Raw genomic sequence first — 19,990 nt, 5'->3', positions numbered from 1 at the left:
CATATATAATTGATGACATTTAGAAGTGCGTATGTGAGAAGATTATTTGCTTTTTGCCAGCATGACACCACTCAACACACACACATACACTCACGCACACACCATTATACTCGTCCATCATGATTGTAAACATTGATGTTAAAAAATAAAATAAATCACAGTTATGAGTAATTTTTTAACTTTCATTTTTATTTCATTTATTTCTTCTTAATGCAACAACTCAGGAAATTGTCATATTTCTCACTTGCGTGCGTTTGCACGTCAGAGGTTATATATCAATATATATCAATATATATATATATATATATATATATATATATATATATATATATATATATATATATATATATATATGGCGCATTACACATGCTGTACTTATTATCATCACCATTATATATATATATATATATACATATATATATATATATATATATATATATATATATATATATATATATATATATATATATATATATATTATATAATATATCATACGCACTCAAAACTGATTCACCAATGGAGGTTTTCATATTTCTTACATCATTAATTATGTCTTATCTTTTTTCTTTCCTGATTTGACCTAGTGGCCTTATGATGTAACTGGCGACGATGTTAAAGAAGGGCGCACCCACTCAGCATTAAAAATATTCATCGAAGTTGGCGAATTGATACGTCAATCAGCTATTTAACGCCCACCTCAGTGAAACGTTTATTCACACCCCAGTTAAAAAAAAAAAAAAAATATGATAATTATAAAACGAGAACTTCTACATAATATTACTTATCCTACTACTACTACTACTTCTACTACTTCTGCTTCTGCTAATTCTAATAATAATGATTATGTAATGATGATAATAATGACAAAATGAGTATAACAATGATAATCAGAGTGAAAATAACAGCAACGCATCATATTGGAGAGAATATACGGCTCTTGATTCTGTGATTAAGCATGAAGAAAGGTAGGCTTCTATCTCTCTTATGGCTAACACCACTTGATGCCATATTGGTGTTAGGCGCCGCCAAAGGTTGTAGCAGAGAAATTACAAATCATTGATATATATCAATGTATATATATATATATATATATATATATATATATATATATATATATATACTCATACATATGATTATACTCATATATATGATATATATATATATATATATATATATATATATATATATATACTCATATATATGATATATATATATATATATATATATATATATATATATATATATATATATATATATATGTGTGTGTGTGTGTGTGTGTATATATATGTATTTAAAGAAATTTATTTCAATCCAAGGGAGGGTTGCAAACGATGACATCACATTTGTGTCTATGTGATCTCGATCAAGATATATCAATGTTTGCTTAAGATAAGAAACAAAAAGAAAATTTTGATTATTGATGATTACAGATTTTTGATTTGAATTCCCTTACATTCTTTTCAAATAATTTTATGAGATTTATTGTCTTTTTATTTCATGAGATATATTGTCTTTTTCTTTAATGACACGTCTATCCATTCCTTGTATTTTCACTTTACTTTATAACAATCCCACAATAGGTCGAGTTACCCTTTAAGCACCGATGCGGTTCGGGGCCGGCATGCTTGAAGGGGGGTGGGTGAAGTGATCTCCTTTATTTCGCCACTCAACGCTCCCAGGCACCCCGGCGTGGATGGCTCATCATTAAATCATCGCATCATTAAGATATCTTTTTTGGCGCGCTCATCTCTTAGTGCTGCGCTCGCGCCACGCGATTAGGAGCGAAAAGATTCTCCACGTAAACGTGCTTTCATCTGACGGCGGTGGTGGTGGTTCGGCTGGCACGCATTGTTCCGTTCCAGTGACACTGTTCTGTGCAACTTGCAGAGTTTTCAAATCTTTATTGTTGTTGTTGTTGTTGGTATTGTTGTTTTTAGTGTTGTTGGATTGCTTGTACCTCTGTTCTTCTTCAACACTATTTTTTTTTTTTTGCGTTCTCAATCCCTAAACATAGAATACAAAACAAAACAACGCGGAAAAAGAGTCAAAGCAACAGCAGGAGCAGCAGCAGCAGTAGCAACAACAACAACAACAACAACAATAACAACAACAAAGCCAAAAAACGAAGCAACAAACCAAAAGAGAGAGAAAAAAAAACCAAGTCTGTTGTCATGGCAGGCAACCAGCCAGCAAAATAAGGAGTTCTCGATCCCTAACCATGTGAATTTCTCGGTTGTCGTGATTCTCAACTCTGTTTCAGCGGCATGACTAAGATATGACGCCTGACGCACAACTTACAAGGCGACACCACTTGTTGTAACGTACTTCGTTCGTTATTCTTTTTTTTTTTTGAAATTTTGCAAGCTGACAAACAAAACCAACAACAGAGACATGATCCAGAACAAGAACAGTGCAAACGAAATCCCAAATAAAAGAACTAAATAAAGCCAAGAGAGAGAGAGAGAGAGAGAGAGAGAGAGAGAGGGAGGGAGATAAAAACATAACCAAAGATCAAAACCAAACCAAAACCAAACAAACAGAAACATTGTCTCATCGTGCAAAATTACATGATATGAGTAGTTTTGACTTGATGTCCATGTTAATAGCTATCATGAGAGAAAGAAAGGGAGATAGCGTCAAGGCGACAAAAATTGCTACAATATACGATGAAAATGTGTTCCATAAGCTCTATGGGATTTAAAGCAATACTATATTGATTGTGACTGATATGTTTGTCATAATGTAAATAATTCTGAAAGCTGGAAAATGAATCCAGGTTTGAATGAAAATGAATAAGCAAGCAGGCAAAGAAAAAAAAAAAGAAATGAAGGAAACCATTCTATTTTCCCTAACAGCTCATGCTTTAAGTAAAGCCAGGTCAAGCAAAAAAAAAAAAATAAAAAAAAATAAATAAATAAAATAAAATAAATAAATAAAAAAAATATATAAATGAATAAATAAAAACTAAAACTATACCTAAAAATACAAGAGTCCTCAGTTTTCAATAATGCTGTTTGATATTAGACGTCATTATGAATGAACGAGGCCGTTGCTTCAATCCTTGATGAAGACTGAAAGGAGACGTGCGACCTAAGGAAAACCTTTCTTTATTTTTGGCAAAAAGTAAACCTTACATTTATGACATAGACTTTAAATTATCATGCCGTAACATAGTTACATTGAGACCCCTCCCTCCCCCTATCGTTGTCCCCCGCACCCTTTCGCTTTCAAGTGAGTTGATATTATAGACCTTGACGTGACACATTCATGGTCATACTAACCACATAGTACATTATGTACTAGCTTCTCTCGTGGCGCCACAAACGCGAACTCTTGCCAAATCTTTGTTCCCCGATGTGCTTGCGTCTGTCAAACCGTTGCCATGGCGACCCCTCGTATAACCTCGCCGACTCATTAATTTGGCCCCGGCGCATCTTTCACGGGCGTACTTCCCTCCATGATTTATTGGGGCTGTGCAATATGCGCGTGTGTGAGTGTGTGTGCGTGTGTGTGTGTGTGTGTGTGTGTGCGTGCGTTTGATCCTTTACTCTCGTGCACCGCCAAAATGCCCTTTTCCGCTCGCCAACTGCATGCCTTTTTTGTGCGCAAAGGTCACAGAAATAAATATTGCAATAGTTAGAATGAAATAAAAAGTATGAAAAATCCATCAAAAATGTTGTCGATGATGGCAATAACGCACTCTCTGACATCACAATAATGTGTACGATCATTTGATTTCGTGGTTCCGGCAACGTGTCAATATTTTTTTTTTTCAATTTCAATTTATTTTCGTATTTCTCGATGGAAAATACATGGTATATAACAAAATATAATACAGAATGTCCAGCTTGGATATATACATGACGAAATAGGAATACAAAAGTAATACATAACGGTCGATGTGTCATTTTCAATCAAAGTAAAGGATGCGAAGAGAAATACGATGGAACCTACTAAAAAGCAAAGCTTGTTGAGTGTAGGTCCCAACAAAAGCCTAGTAAGGGGAACAGGATGAGGAGCACGGGTACAATTAAGACCAAAAGTAAGGATAAATAAAAGAGAATGACTATTACTCGAGGCTCAGAAGATTCTTCTCACATGTATTTATGTGTGTGATAAAATGAGAACAAGTAACCACATGCTGCACACTATAGCAGTTGCTCTAAAAGCAATTTTGACATGGGAGTGATAATGACGTGAATACTTAAGTACTATATAATTTTAGGGTTTAAACATTCCGGCTTCCATAGACACGGGGAAAGATTTGAAAAATGGAGAACATGAGTCAATTGCAATTCCCTTATGTGATATACCAGCCAGCTGCAATGATGCATAAAAGAAAGGAAAGAAAGAAAGGAGGGGAAACTATGCGACACGACCAAGGTCTTACTAGAAGTGGAAGGAAAAACACCGATGGGAAGGAATTTGAGAGAGCATGCAACTAAAATGTATATGCATGAGTCTGTTCACATGGCAACAACCGAGTAGTATATTTGGGTGGTAAGAAAACAATAATATCCCTCAAAACACTTGTCAGCGTATCTGGTCAGAAAAGACACTTTTTATTCAAACATGGGAATGACTGAAAACTATGCGACTTTTACTGCATAGATGTAAAACGTTATCATTACCATGAGATTTTTCACTATTTTATTCAGTAATATTGCTTGGAGAAAAAGATATAATTCAAACTAGAGCAGCTGCTATCAACAGGTAGTGGTAATAAAACATGCTGCAAGTTAGATTTTTTTTTTAAAATGAAAGTATCATGAAATAAGTGACTTTGATAATCAGTTTAATTCATTTAACTCGCACTACTAGTTTACTGCTGCTGCTGCTACTACTACTACTACTACTACTACTACTACTACTACAGCTATAGCTACTATAGTAATGATAATGAGGATAATAAAGTGTTATTCTTTTGAATGATCTATGTACAAGCCTCGCTTCTTAGCAGATCACTTTATGACTGTTTTTTTTTTAATTTGCTCAACAATATGAGTTGACAAATGTTTTAATTTGTATTATGTATCACATTTTGTTTAATGGAAATTAACTGAATTGAATTGAATTGAATTGAATTGAATTGAATTGAATTGAATTGAATTGAACTGAGAACATCATTATTATCATTAGTATTCTTACCATTGCTATTAATATCATCATTACTTGTTGTTCAACATTCTTTATCGTATGAATAATGTGACACAAAGGGCCTAGGTTGCCTCTGGATTAAACAGGAGACACAAGGGAAAGACAAGGGACAATACAGCATAACATGTAAATAAATCTTACATAATAAAAGACACACTCAACACAGTTACACAATCACGACCAAATTGACCTAAAATACATTTATACACAAAACGAATAAAATATGCAATATTTGATTCTAAAGCATGCATTTTTATCTTAATAATACGATTTTGTCTTATTCTTCTGATTTTTCCCTCATCTGTCCCTCGTACTAAGTCATTCTCTATTTCCTTTCTCTCCCTCTCCCTCTCTCTTCTCTCTCTCTCTCTCTACCTTCCCCCTGATTCTTAAACACATCTCCTTCCTTTCTTATACCATTCTCCTTACTCCATAACCCTTTAATTCATTTAGAGCCTTATTAATTTCTTTTCCAAAAACTCCACTTTAACTTTCTCATTAAAGAATAACAACAATCCATTAACAATACTGGATCATTACTACTACATTGATATTTTATTACTATATTACTACTATTTTATTACTACTGTAATAATTATAATTACACTAGAATTTTTATCACTACTATTACCATTATCATTATTATTGTTATCTTGACTGTTATCATTATCATTACCACCGCCGCCACCACCACCACCACCACAATCATTATCATCATCATCACCACCACCACCATCATCATCATCATCATCATCATCATCATCATCATCATCATCATCATCATCACTGTTATCATTCTCATCATGCATTGTACTGGTAGCAGCAGAGTCTATCTTGTTAATATCATTGTAGTATAATATGCCATCATGCATTGCACGGGTTGCATTCCCCATATAGTAATAATATACACCTACGTGTGCATTTGTCTCTTCCTCCACTTTTGAATGTTCGACTGTTGGAACCAGTGTAGCGGCAATGAACATAATGCCAACATTTTCCGCGCTTCTCTTAGAAGTGATTACCCCCCCCCCCCCCTGCGGATAATCCGCCAACACGTGACTGCCAGGTTTGAAAGCAACCTTGGCAATCAGTCCGAAGGCCAAAGTAGATTACAAAGAGTATGATTGTATGCGTCGTCTATCAATCAGTCAGTCTATCTATCTGTATCTATCTGCCAATCTATGTATGTATGTATGTATGTATGTATGTATGTATGTATGTAATGTATGTATGTATCTTTCTTCCTTTCTCCCTTAATAATAGTAACAATAATATGGTCTTCTTTATCCAGGGCAGCCTCTTCAGTGTCGACACCGTTCGACCAGAGGACCCTGCCATTATTATTACCCCATAGCGTTGCCAGGTACCCATTTTATACACCTGGGTGAAGAGGGACACGATGAGAACAGCATCTTGTCTAAGGGCGTAAAGCACTGGACTGGACTCGAACTCGGGTTCTCTCACGAGTCAAGAGTCGTATCCACTATGCCACAGTACCCCCTATCTACCTACTTAATGTTATCTAAGCACACGTGTGTGATTGTGTGAGCGTCAGTGTGTTTGTGTGTGTGTGTGTGCGTGTGTGTGTTTGTGTGTGTGTGTGTGTGTGTGTGTGTGTGTGCGTGTGTGTATGTGTGTGTGTGTGTTACAGTCTGTCTTCCCAGGGCAGGGGCATTTGTGCTGTCAATGTTCTATCCGAGGAATCGGTCATGATCATCGTATACCCCCAGAGCTGCCAGGTATCAATTTGTAGTCACACCTGGGAATTGAGGAAGGTCGCCGTGGGAACGACAGCATATCGTGTCCAAGGATGAATAACGTGCCTCCGGCCCGGCATCTATCAACTTTGTAAATCCCTTGTTTCAGAGCCCGAGAGACATTATAAACTATAATACATAATTATGTATATCTCAGTGCGTCAAAATTATCCTTTGGGCGTCACGGATAGTAAGAGAGTTGGGTAAGCGGCAGTCACACGATCGTTTACTGCACCTAATACCATGATAATGGATGAATGAACAAGTTGAAGGAGAGCAGCAAAATTATGATATGCATGATGAAGAGCTGCAGCTGGGCATTTTGCTGGGTGATAGAGAGAACCGTATTTCCACATAGCAGCATTTCATATGCAGCATCTATATTGATGGCATTATGTCTAGATTGTTTATTCTGGATATCCTTTTTTTTAACCCTAATAAAGATTTGTGAGATCCTCTTTCTTGACGAAAACAATACTTATCATCCTTTTTAGAAAATATTTAGAAAAAAAACCCCATATATTATGAATACAAACACACGCCCTTATATATATATATATATATATATATATATATATATATATATATATATATATATATACATATATATATAATATACATAATGAAGAAAGTTACGACTCAACCTGATTTCCCAAATCGTAATCGGAATGACATAGGACCTACACATGGTAACAAGAGTTACAGTTCGTTATTCTGAGGGTTCGTTAATCCAAAAACGAATTATGGGTTCGTATTTCCGAAGGTGATTATGCACTTTTTTATATTTATTTTCTTTTTTTTAATTATATTTTGATTGACCTGTGGAATAACGAACATCAACCGGGGAGGAAATGGGAGGGATCGAGAAAGATGCATCCCACATTAGCCTTGAAACATGCTTCATATTAGACGCTTCACATGATGCTCATTATATAGTTCAGCCATAGTTCTCTGAGAGTTTGCATTGCGAGAGGATCTTGGTCCGCTGGTTTCCGGTGCATCAATTGAAATCTTGCTTGAAACGGATGAGGTCCCGAAAAGGACCAATACTCACTAGACTGTGGTAAATTCTGGACTCAAGTACTACTTCATTATCATAGGCTAGTATAGCTAGTATAATATATATTCCGGTCTCATCCGGAAGAAGACTAGAATATACTAGTTCACCTAGTTCAATTGCAAACCAGATTCAGAGTTTATATCATCAACTAACTTATAGGTGACACAAAATCCTTTTCTCCCCTTGTCTTTATTTATGTTTAAATCGCTAACACAACTGTGACTCTTACAAGCAAGCTCAAGTCACAACCTGAAGAAAAGTCGATGGCCCTGGCATGCTCGTGACAATTATCGAGATTTAAATTCTGACCGATTTTCTTTCATGGACCTTCACTCACTTCAGATCGCAGTTAGAACTGCTCATGTACTGGCCTAATTTACCTTTCTGGAATGTATGAACTTGATAGATAATTCATAGATATTTAACGGCAGCAGATATCTAGTTCTCCAGCGGATACTTATCAAAATTCGCTGTTCTCACACGTTACTCGCCAGTGGCTCCCAGGCGAGCAAGCGATAGCTTGCGGTGTCGCCGCTCAAAATTTTCACAGTGCCATAGCCTAAATAATACACACTAGCGATATAATTAGTGATGTCTTAATGCGATCTTGTGATCTCGTGATCTTCGAACCTTTCAAGGTTGCGCATAGTATATACATATTATATATATATATATATATATATATATATATATATATATATATATATATATGTCAGGGCTCGACACTAACTTTTTTCCTGGTCCCGTTCGGGCCACCAAACTCATCAAATTTCTTTCATAGGTGACTTTTTAATAGAAGTGAAGAAAAACATTAAAAATGGAATGATTTTATTAAACATTAAAACATCTGTATCATGATAATTGATTGTGTGAAAATTGGGAGGTATGATAAACGTCTTTGAATACAACGTACTGTAAATAGGAAGTACGAAAGAAATACATTACAAAAATTCGACGGGACGATAAAAACAATTGTTAACTATATAAACTATACATTACTAGAATCATGTAAATGTAGATCCATTGCTTATATTCGCGTTTCACAGAAATGACGCTTGTGCTATTTATTACCACCGGACATTTAGAAGGAATTGAAGAAAAAACTTTATTTCTTGATTGCCATGTGTGTTTTCTCCGTCTCTCCAGGAAGTTTTCCATTAATGTGGACTTCCTCGATCAAACTCATGAATACATGAATAATCATGCATTAATGCATAGTCATAACACATTCCCGGACAAGCCCCCAATTCTTATGACCTCAAGGAGGAGATGATGTAATCAAGAGCACACTCGTTATATCTGTGAGACCCGAACAATAATATGGCTTCATCTCCACCGGACATTTAGGAGGAATTGAAAATATATATATATTTTCTCGAGCGCCATGTGTATGATCGCACTCTCTCCAGAAAGTTTCAGTCCACGTGAGTTTCCTCGATAAAATACATGAAAACATGATTATGCGTACACTGTATATATACGCATATTATGTACACATAATGTACTGATGCCATTTTGCGTAATGATAGAGTCAACATTTATACCACTATCTACTCAGATAACAACGTTCTGTCGCTCATGGGTCTAAAAAGAAATTGACTAAGATCTACCTGTTCCACTGTAGTTTACAATCTAAGTTAGATAGCCTCACCCTATACCCTTGGTGGCACCACAAAATCAGCAAGACAGTGACGGAGCTGCCGCTTGGAGCTGCATGACAATACTGTATATAGGCAGGTCCATAGGGCCTATTCCCAAGAGACGTCGGGTACTTTAACCGGAATTCGAATCGGGAAATCATCGCCCTGCATGCCCATCAGCGAAGAAATGGGGAGTCTTATAGGAGTTGATGAATGAATGGAGAGGAACAATTCACGCGTATCCGTTTCACACCGATCGATGTCTGAGATGTGGCATTAAGACTAATACGTTTCCCCAGACGGAGACTACGACTCATTTTGTGCTTGCAAATGTAGATAGAAAGGGATATACTTATAAACGTATATATTTATATACAGAGAGAGAGAAAGAGAGAAAGAGAGAGAGAGAAGGAAGCGGAGAGAGGGGAGAAGAAGAGAAAGAGAGGGAGGTAAAAAGAGGGAGAGAGATACAGAAAATATCAGGGAGAGAGAAAACAAAAGTGATGTAATGAAAAGGGAGGGAGGAAAAAAAAAAACAATGACAATGATAGAAAACGTGGAAAGATAATGAACTACGCACTGGAAGGGAAAATTAAAAACAAATAATGATAAAGGGAAAGTTGCGCTAGTTCATTCGTTAGTTGGAAAACAACCAGTGAAATATTTCAATTAAAGGCATTATTTAGCATTATTGCAGATGAAACAAAAACTCTGCTTTAGTGCTTCAGAATAGTTCTTAAATGTGAGTTAAGGAAAGAAACAACAAATGTAAAAATGCTTATCAGTGTGATAGATTTAAGTATTGTTGAATAGACAAAATGTGAACAATAGTTGTGATAAAATTGTTTTTAGAATAAACCGTCTTCAGTTATGGTTTATTGAGGACAATAGTTAATCTCCTTATAATCTAGGCTTTATTGCGATTTTTTTTTTAATATGGGAGGATGTTTTGTGACACAACTGACCTACATAATTATATGCATCAAATGTCATGACTCGAACATTTTTTTTTTAATCACTCCGCCTAATGATAAACAATACCTTTAATGTATGAATGATGTGTCAAATATTAATTCATTATTCATCGTTCAGAAGCATTTCAGGAAATGTGTATTGTCGCTATGCAATGCAATATGGCTAAGCTTTGTTTGATTTGCTTGTATAAGTCGATATCGAGTGGAAGCTGATTGGAAGTTGTACCAGACTGTAACCAGAGGGACTTTTTTTTTTCTCTTGCCAGCCGATGAAACCTGGAGAAACCCGGAAGTGGCACCAGAAATGTAAACTGGGCCCCCTCTTTTAAAAACGTGGCGCCGGACGTGATGTAGGTATCGCGTGAAATGCCAATAAGACACCATAAGCTGTAGGCATCGTCAAATTCGAGGCACATCTCGATAGCAAACGAAAGATAAAAACATCTGAGTATAGGTGTTTAGGCGAAACAACTTGGTGAATCGCATAGCTTGAAGCTCTAAAGTCCTCAAGCGATGTATCCTTACATAAAATCATTATCGTAAACTGTCTAGTATACTGTTTGGTACTCTGATGACTTTCGTAAAATCACCTGTATCATAAACCTGTAGTCGAATAAGTGCCTGTAAAATAAGAAACGTAATTTGGAGCAGCTGCTCAATCAGCGGAAACAGGATGTAGTGTAAAAGTAAGATCCAAGTGCTTTTTTTCACTCCTGAAGATACAACCTCAATTTTTCTGCACTATATATGGACTGATTATGGTATTATATTAGCCTTTCATTTTCTTGTTTTTGTACGACGTGGTTGTCTTATGTTTGGCCTTGTTCCTCGAAAAGAGTAATTGATTTCCTGTTTCATTCTCATTTGATGTCGGGGATTTTTATTTCTTCCCCCATTTTTTCATCATTTATGATATGGACTTCACATAATCGAATTCATGATATTGAAATATTAATACTAACAGCTTTTCATAATCCAAACTCAATATTGTTTTAAAAAAATGTAAAAAAAAAAAAACTTTTACCCGTTCTCTGTTTGCAAACACAACACAAGATTTGACTTTTGTCTAGAACACCTGGATTACTGCTGCTCATGGGAAGCAGATATAGACCCACGTCATAGGCAACGATTGCATGTTTCACAGACGGCGTCCTTCTGTATTTTTTTTTTGTTGTTGTTGTTGTTGCAGTAATTTCAGCTGCTGGTATCTTGCCCACACATTCCCCCTGTGTAAGCTACTTAATACACCTAATCTACAGGATGATGTTCTAGCTAAATTTGTGACGTTTGTAAATTGAGCCCTCAGCGGCACACTACCTCTTCGTTCCATGGCACTTTTTTTTTTTTGACTGTAGATCACTGATGCACGTGATACCCACATGAAAAAAACCAACAACAACAACTCACACCATATAAAAAACAAAAACAAAAACAAAACAAATATATTTTGTCTTTGTTAGTGGTTGTTTAGGCATATTGTATGTAAATGTAAATCAATTGTGTTTTATTTTGCGCTTCTAGTATTGTATACAAGTGCAAATCTTATTCTGTTTTCCGGGAAACCCCAATCTTAAAGTTACCTGGCCTTTTTCAGGTTTTATTTCCTTCCTGTCTGATTGTATTTTCCTGCTTTCACTTAAGAAGAATTGAATTGCATGAGAACCCTTGTGTCTCTTTCTAAATCACGTGATCGACAGCGAAGTCCAGCGAAGTGACCTTTCTGCACGGAGGCAAAATTGGTCGCGTGACAGACGAGATATTAGCCAACCTAAACCCCTCCCTCTTTCCCTCTTCTCTCTCCCCCTCTCTCCTCTCATTCTCTCTCTCCATCTCCCCCTCTGACACAAATACATACACACAGATTCATAGTATACGCTCAGCTCTCTCCCCTTCTCTCCCTCTCTCTACTTCCGCTCTCCTATCTCGTGATATGAGAATATATCGTGCTAACATTAATGAGTCCCGTAGGCTCTTCAAATTTAATTAGTCCTAATTAAGTTGGGCGCACGCTCAAACGAGGGAACGTTTTAATTGTGAAATTAACGGGACTCCCAGCAGATGATACATGTGCGGTAAAGTCAATGGGGTCATGACCTCAGTTCTTTTTTCCTCTTTTTTTTTTTAAACTCAGCAGACCTAGGTAACGATGCTACAACAGCACATCCCTTACTAGAAATTATCTTATAAAGATAAGGAGGCCCGAGTTTTGGAATGCGGTTAAAAGTTAGTGCGTATCTCAATGAGCTAGAGACTATGGTTCGTGGTTGGCGGCGAGTTAAGTCTCCCTGGCCCCGGAGTGGTCGCGGAAACGTCTCCACGACGTCTCTGCGACGTCTCTTGGAATGTAGCCGCGTCTCTGGTGAGTCGCGAGAGAATCGAACATTGTTCGATTTTTTTTTTTCGGAGACTCTTTCCAGTCTCAAGGTGTTCGCGGAGACGTCTCCTGGAATTAAGGCGAGTCTACGGGGAGTTGCGAGAGAATCAAATATGTTCGATTTTTTTTTTTTTTTTTTTCGGAGACTCTTTCCAGTCTCCAGCATGGAGACATCTTGGCAACATCTCCTCGACGTCTCCTTCTAGTCGCGGCGAAGTCGCGGGGAATAATTTTATTCACGAGGTCCCCGAGACGTCTCCGCGACTTTGCAGAGTCCCATTGGAGACCTTTAGACTGGAGACGTCGCAGAAACGTCTCCGCGACTTAGAAGATGTCTCGGAGAAGTCGCGGCGACGTCTCCACGACTTCTGGACAAATGAATATGTTATCACCTAATTTGGAGACGTCTCTGAAGTCGCCATAAAGTCGCCTTTTTGGTGAGAGCGCAAGGCTTTTTTTTTTTTGTCATTCGAGTCGCACGAGTTGCAGCAGTCGAGGCGAAGTCTCTTCCAGTGAGATATATACGCCCCTTAGTCTTTAAAGAAGCAGACATATCGAAATATGGCAATTGTATAAGATATATACATATATATATATATATATATATATATATATATATATATACGTATATACTTTGAAAACATTTAGAATTCTGGTTAAGAATTTCTTTTTTCTTTTTAATCAAATCTCTTACAGCCTTCTCTTCGTCATGAAGAAAACATTCGGTACTTTTAGTGAAGCAAAATAGATATTTCATGAGTTTCAACGTCGTGGAGACTGTTTCGTCGTCGTATTTCTTCTGTACTGTTATATGAGACCCCTTTCCTCTTTTCTTTCCCTGTTCCTATGAGCTCCCATACGGACACATTCATTTTTGTGTAATCTCTTATAATATAGCTTGATTAGATTTCAGAATCGCCTGGGGCAAATCAGTTTTCAAAGGGGTCCCATCTTTTTTTTTTTTTCATGACACGTACCAACAACAACACAACTTGTACTCTATCCACATACTTTGGGAAATACATGCCGGTACATCGTAATCAAAAGTTTGGCGCCTTTGCAAAGGACAGATGCCGAAAAAATCTTCTGATCGTTTCGCCGCCTGACAGTGTTCTGTGATTACTTATATCGATATTACGTCACTAGAGATTAGCGCAATCAATCTACGTCAGTATAAGCGATGACATCCGATTAATGAAGCAAGTGTAAATCCAACGCACGCACAAACGATGATAGCGGATGCATACACGAATCATGATCAATTTCTGTCAGCGTGCGACCGCTCCAACGACTCCTAAAATGCAGACACGACACCACGGCGTTAACGACCATTTCTATCATTCGTCGATGGCAGCAGTTGGAAGCATTTTGCCACTTTGCTCCTATCTATCGTGCCGATCAGGGATACGACAGCAAGTGAATGTTCCCCCGAGATCTTAACGTCACGCATGCGTCTCTTCCACCACCCCCCCCCCCCCCCTTGCCTGCCATCGATGCAGATCTCACCCAATAGGGCGACGGCAAACTTGCGAAATGATCAGCGGCGAGCGTGATCGCTAGATGAACTCTCGCCGAAACTCGAGAAGGACGTCGGCAAGGCGGGTCCATATCGTTAGGCGCCACGATTTCAATTTTCGTCGCTAATACTTTAAAAATGTGCCCGTTCTCTCTCTCCCCCTCTCTCCCTCTCTCTCTCTCTCTCTCTCCTTCTCTTACCCACACGTATAATTTCTGTGCCGCTTAAGTCCTCTCTCATTCTTATACACAGTTTGTTTTTGTTTTTGTTTTTTTTTTGTTGTTGTTTTTTTTTTTTTTGGGGGGGGGGGGGGAATTCCACCATGCCAGCAAAGTGTCCGCCGGAATCAGTTATTCATCAGTGTTGGTCTTGTTAATAAGAATCATCTCTGTCTGCCTGTCTGTCTGTCTGTCTGTCTGTCTGTCTGTCTGTCTGTCTGTCTGTCTTACAGTCTGTGTGGATGTAGATGTGTGTGTGATGGGATTATAATCCTGCGATTAATTTATTATCTGTGTATGTTTGTGCATACAGTATGGTATCATCGCTGAAATATCCACAGGTATATGATATTCTGTCAATTTAAACTGCAGGAAAAATGCTTTGAAATGTCATTTTTAAAACCCCTGTGAGGTCATCCATAGATGAGCTTTTTCTTTAGTTGACTTTCATCAACCACCCACGACACCACACACACACACACACACACACACACACACACATACATACACACGCACATACACACTTTTTTTTCAACACACACTCTCTCTCTCCCACACATACACACACGCACAGATCCACGCAAAGAATAGATAGTATACACATAAATAAATTCAGAAAACCTAGACAACGCGCAGAGAACCTCCTTGGTTAAACCAGGGAGGTGAGAAATGTATCACCTCCCTGGTTAAACCAAGAAGGTACATTATACTAATCTTCGAAAGCAGAAGAAAGGCAAATCATCCTTCATAAAACAAAAACAAAAACAAACACAAAAACAAGTGAGAAGTGATAAGTAAACCATCACGCTTTGGAGAAATCTTCATCGAAATTATTTCAGTTCCTGGAAAGGCGATGAGATTCCAAGGCCGTATGTGTGAAAATATCTCCTTTGATTTTTTTTTTTTTTTTTCACGGAATGTCAATTTCATGCTTAGTGCTCTGCATCAACAGTTGACAACTTTTTTTTTTCATGTGCAAAATCAACTATTCAACATTGCTGGTGCTGGGAAATAGATAATAATCACTTCTGAGACTTCTTTTTGGCAATTTAAAGGGTCATGAGAGTGCCTCATTATTTTGTCACTTCAAGGCTTTTGCCTATGATCAATGCGACTATGATCACCATGACTATTCCCATCTCTTATCATGACATGCGCATTTTGGATTTCATGGTTCGTGGCATTATTGTCGTGTAATAATAATTGTGATTCAGTTATGCTTGAATACAAAGTGGAATTGATTAAATGAGATAAGAAAATTAAATGAGATGATTGAATCAAATTAAATCAAATCAAATGAAATTTAAAAATGATACAGAAATTACACCATATCAAATAAAACCAAAGCAAGCCATGGCACCATGATCTTTTATAGGTAAACTTCTCTTTCTGTTTCTTCTATACGTCTTTTTTCCACTTCTCTCTGATTACGTACACATCTTACTGGAAAACTTCTCATAGGACTACCTTCCCCCTCTCTGTTCCCATCTAAATAACGTTTGAGAAGTATGGCAGTCTTAAATTGATGATTCAAATTCCCCATGTCCAAATTGTCCAACGCACTTCGCTCAGTTTCCTCTCATCTGTACAATTATTTTGTCCCTATGTTTCTATAAGGGATGGCATAGTATTGGGTGAGGTGAAGATTCAGCATTTAACATTTTCCAAGATATTTAGAAACCACTCTATGAAATGTTAAAGAGCATACGATTCTGAAGGGAATCTAAAGTTTATTTGAAAAAAAAAAAGGCTTATTTTGAAATGACTGAAATATCAAAAACTAGGTAAAACAAAGAGATCGTAATGAAAGTCGTGGCCTGTCACATTTTTTGGGGATCGCTTTTGTTTGGGCATCTCAGCCTTTTCAAGACCAATTTTCATCAAATAAACTGTAAAGTCCTCATAGGAATTACATGTTTCATATCATTAGCCCTGCATGCCTCTCAGATATCCACAGACATCACTGGATGTACAGTATATTTGTTTTTTGCACGTCTGGATTTTTACTTTTTGTATAATGTGGTATAGTGGATAAGACTCCCGACTCCCGATCGGAGGACCCGAGTTCGAATCCCGCCCAGTGCTCACGTCCTTGGACAAGATGTTTTTACCCACCATGTCCCTCTCGACCCATACAGGTGTATAGATGGGTAGCTGGCAACGCTAGGGTAATGATAATGGCAGGGCCTCTTGTAGAACAGTGGCAACATTGAAGAGGCTACCCTGAATAAATAGGACCTTATTATTATCAATCATTAGTCTAAAATGCACTGGAGTAAATCAAACTGGAATATGTTTTTCCTTGGTGTGTTGACATGAAAATGTTTTAGAAGAATTAAAACATTGTATTCTAAAGTTACACAAGTAAGACATTCAGTATATAATATAGAAATTATTATGTTTGTGTGCATGTGTGTTTGTATAAAGTGTGAAAGAGAAAGAAAGAAAAGAAACACGAATAATACTCAAAATGTTAATTTCACATGCCCTCAAATTTTGATTTTTGACTTTAATTGGAAGATCGCAAGAAGTGATATTATGTTAATCTTCAAACAGTCGTAAAGCCCTAAAACTGCAAGATATTGTCTTCAAGAGAAGTGAATTGATATATATATGGCCACGGACAATCTTTGTCGTCGTTGCATTTCTTTTTCATCTTTTTTTTTCTTCTCATGAATGGTTTCAGCTTCTTCGAGGACAAGGAGAGTCTCATAACCATTTGTTTTTTTTTTATTTTTTTTATAGAACATTAAGATTTAACTCTACATGAAGGAATTTCATTTTTATATGTCTTTACGCAGCCATATAAAATTGGAAGCACCTTCTTTCTTTAGCAATGCCTCACAGAATCACGCAATTAATATGTTGGACCAATCCGCTTCATTCGTATCTTTCCAGTTCAACCAATCAGATCGTTCGTGCCCTCGTGCCCATTGGAGACGCCTGCTAATCATGACGTATATACCCCTTGGAATCTACCGATGTTAATCATGATCACGGAATCTTCACAAGATTGTCAAGGACGTGTGCTGTCATCGACGTTCTCGCTCGTTCGAGTCTGGTTCTTGATTCAGAACGCGACTGTGATCTGTCTTTTTCTGTTGAGGCTAGAGAGCAATAATATTGGTAATGTTTTTGAGAAGAATTGAGAAGACTGCTCGTTGTCATTTTCATGTATTCTCAATAGGCCAACCGCTCTCGTGATAAACATACAAAGTCACCATATATGATATTATTCAACGAATAGCGGGATTCGTTTGAAAGTGGATGGATTTCATCACATGCGTTCTACAAGAATCTAATTTTGGCAATACCTTTATTTCAGCTAGGAGTCACTTATTTGAAGTAAGTTCTAACTGGCACTCTTGATTGAGCTGCAGCGAGAAAAAACAAACAACAACAACAACAACGACCATATTTAAACTGCCAGCTTTTTTCTACCACTATGAACAAGACACTCTATAATTGTGGAAGACTTACAATTATGTATGAGATCCTTCATGTGACCACGCATGTCGTTTGGTGATATATGGTTTCCATGGATTTTGTGTCACCCCAGCACGTACAACAAGAATAAAACGGACGCCATTTTGGAAATGCACCTTAACTCGTGTGTGTGTGTGTGTTTTTTATTTGTATGAACTGTAGTATCCTGCCAGTGGATCTATTCAAATCCAAGCATCATTGTACATGTATTCTCATATTCATTTCTACACCAAATTTTTAAAATGAAAAATTGAATTAAATGATCTGTTGTCCCCATATAATAAGTTATCAAATAAAGATTTTGCTCCAATGCTCATCATTGTCTTCGACTATTGCTCGCTTGTAAATTGAGTGAATTCGTGAATAATGATTAGTGGGCTCACTTGAGAAAATATGACAATTGCTCAGATTTAAAGATTTTGACAAATTTCGTCTAATCTTTTTACAATGGAAGATATAAAGGGAAACTAATCACAAGACAATAATTTTCGAAGGCAAAATTCCCCCAGAATTAGATGGGCTAAAGCCAATAGTATAGGCCTAAAGGGATCGTATAGTTTTGGTTGAGAACTAATTTCAGGGTTCTAACATTTTTGGGTGAGATAATGAGAAACCTCTTATGAAATATGAAAGAAAATGTAATTCTATGAGGAATTCAAAGTTTATTTGATGAAAATTGGCTTTGAAATGGCTGAGATATCCAAAAAGAGTGAAGTGTGGGACCCACACTTTATTACGATCGTTTTGTTTTACTTTGTTTTTGGATGTTTCAGTCATTCCAAACCCGATTTTCATCAAATAAACTTTGAATTCCTCTTAAAATGGTATGCTCTGTACTACATCATAAGTGTTTTCTTGATATCTCGCAAAAAGTTAAAAGCCAATTCTCAGTAGTAAAGGTTTGTGCCTTACTCTGACCATGACCATGACCATGTTATTGACCGCGAGAAAAAAAAAAGAAGAAGTCCATTGTATTTTAATAGGTGGGTCCCCGAATATGACCTTTTCGCCAACTCGAAATCAATTCTCAACGAATGTACGGAGAGAGGGACAACGAACCGTAGATTCGTGCAATGTAAATAAGGTGGTGGCGTTCCGTGTTTGTGCGTCGTCTTCGTTAGATGTTAACTTCTACGCAAGTTGTTCATTCGGTGCAATTATTGTATTACGCGCGCTACAGACGACCGCCAGAGACAACTTTCACTAAATTGCCTGCCGTCCATTCAAATGTTGTGAAACTCATTTGCAACCCGCTGTGAAGGGATCAAGCATCTGTCAATGAGACTGGTTTCCTGCATTTCTATTACGTTTTATAGATTTGCTTAATCTTCTTTCTTTATAGATTCACTTGAACCGCGGGTACATGCATGTAATACGTATAAAATGGCGCCTGCTCGTGTTCATTTTGTATTATGCAGGGGAAAAAGTGCTGTACATACTTAAGTCAATTATTTAGCTGTTTCCACGTAATACCACTATTAGATTACAATACTATACTAAATAACTTTGATCGACTTTGTGGTATATTCTTGTATGGAAGAGGAATAACAAAATAGAATAAAATCAAAGCAAAATGAAAATCAAAGGATGGGCAGCTAAAAAGGAAACGAAGCATTATATATTTAGTTTGTAGCCTAGATATATCACAACATACTTTTCAACGGCGTTGAATCAAAGTCAACAAATCCTCTTTCTTTCTTTCTCTCTCTCTCTCTCTCTCTCTCTCTCTCTGTTTCTCTCACTCTCCCTCCCTCCTCCCCCACCCCTCTCTATCTCACTGACTGGAGGATGCATCGTGCATGCCGATG

The sequence above is a fragment of the Diadema setosum genome, chromosome 19, assembly GCF_964275005.1.
Source record: "Diadema setosum chromosome 19, eeDiaSeto1, whole genome shotgun sequence".
Lineage (NCBI taxonomy): Eukaryota > Metazoa > Echinodermata > Echinoidea > Diadematoida > Diadematidae > Diadema > Diadema setosum.
Note: the sequence above shows the minus strand (reverse complement) of the source record.